Source organism: Microtus ochrogaster, linkage group LG2 (assembly GCF_000317375.1).
Source record: "Microtus ochrogaster isolate Prairie Vole_2 linkage group LG2, MicOch1.0, whole genome shotgun sequence".
Taxonomy (NCBI): Eukaryota; Metazoa; Chordata; class Mammalia; order Rodentia; family Cricetidae; genus Microtus; species Microtus ochrogaster.
The window spans coordinates 53,350,307-53,351,949 of NC_022028.1; positions in this window are offsets into that span (position 1 = coordinate 53,350,307).

Here is a 1,643-nt window from a genome sequence, read left to right on the forward strand (position 1 = left end):
GTTAATTCAGTACTTAAGAAACCAAAGCAAATGGACGTCTGTGAGTCTGAGGCCAGCCTGGTCTACAGAGAGTATTCTAGGCCAGCCTGGTCCACACAGTGAGTTCCACGCCAGTCAGGGCTGTCTATACATGTCGCAAACAACAGCAACACAAATTGTAAAAGAAAGAAAAATCTTGAGAGAGAGAAAAGGAAGGAAGTGGGACTGGGGAGATGGATGGGTGGTTACAGCTCTTACCACACAATGGAAAAACCAGAGTTTGGACCCCACCCCAAACCCATGTAAAGGCCGGGAGGGCATGGTAGGCTGGCTATAACTTCCGCCCCTGAAGGCATAGACCAGAATCCCCAAAGATGACGAGGAGGTTAGCTGTGCCGGTAAGCTCTGTTGACTGAGAGACCTGCCTCAGTGAGTAGAGCAGAGGCTGGGGGGAAGATGACCTGGCTTCAACCTAGGGCTCCACACGCACGTGCCCATAGACATACGAGTTCACCACACAGGTACAACATGCATGTACACACAAATCAAAGTGGAAAATGAAGGAAGCAAATTAAGGAGAAATTATGCAAAATTTGCTTTTTAAATTTATGTCTGTAAGTGGTAAGTGAGCGAGGACAGAAGCCGGAAGAGATGTTGGCGCCCTGGATCCGAAGGCATTGGTTATGAGCTCCTGGCCTGGCTGCTGGAAATCATACTCAGTCTTCTGCAAGAGCAGCAAGGACTCTTAACCCCGTGCTGGCTCTCCTGGGCCTGGGTTTTAACCCCCGTGCTGGCTCTCCTGGGCCTGGGTTTTAACCCCCTTGCTGGCTCTCCAGGTCCTGGGTTTGTTTTCTGTTGGACAGAGGCTCGCTATGTAGCCCAAACTAATCTCCCGCTCACAGTCCTCTGCCTCAGCCTGGGTGCTCTTGTCACAGGTTTGTGCCGTCACACCTGGCATCCGACCCTGGGCTAGAGGAAGAAGAAAGGATGGAAGGACAAAAGGAAGGAAGGATGGACCTAGCTTATATGACATGACTAATTTAGAAAAATATAATATTTATTTTTTGAGACAGGGTCTCATATAACCTAGCTTTAAACTTGCAGGACTTGCTATGTACCTGAGAGAGGCCTTGAACTTGTAATCCTGTGTCCACCTTCTGCGTGTTGGGATTACATGTGAACACCACCACACAAGAGTACATGGTGCTAAGAATGGAGGTCAAGCTTCCCACAGGCTGACCAAGCATGCTACCAAAAACAGAATATTCTCCTGTTTGAAAGATTTTTGTTGGGAGCTGGAGAGTGTAAACCGAGACTGTGCTTTAGTTTCCTGGCTGCCCAGACCCAAATAATCACACAGAAACTATATTAATTACAGCACTGTAATTACACACTGGCCAATGGCTCAGTGTGGCTTACCGGTAAGGTTCTGGAGTATTTCTCCTTCAGAAGCTACACGGTGTCTCTGATTGACTCTGCCTTCCTTTTCCCTGCATTCAATTTAGTTTTCCCACCTTCCTCTATTCTGCCCTAACATTGGCCAAAGCAGCTTTCTTATTAACCAATGGTAATAAAACATATTCACAGTATACAGAGGGGAATCCCACATCATCTCTGCTTTTCTGTCTAAATAAAAAGGTTTTAACTTTAACATAGTAAAATTA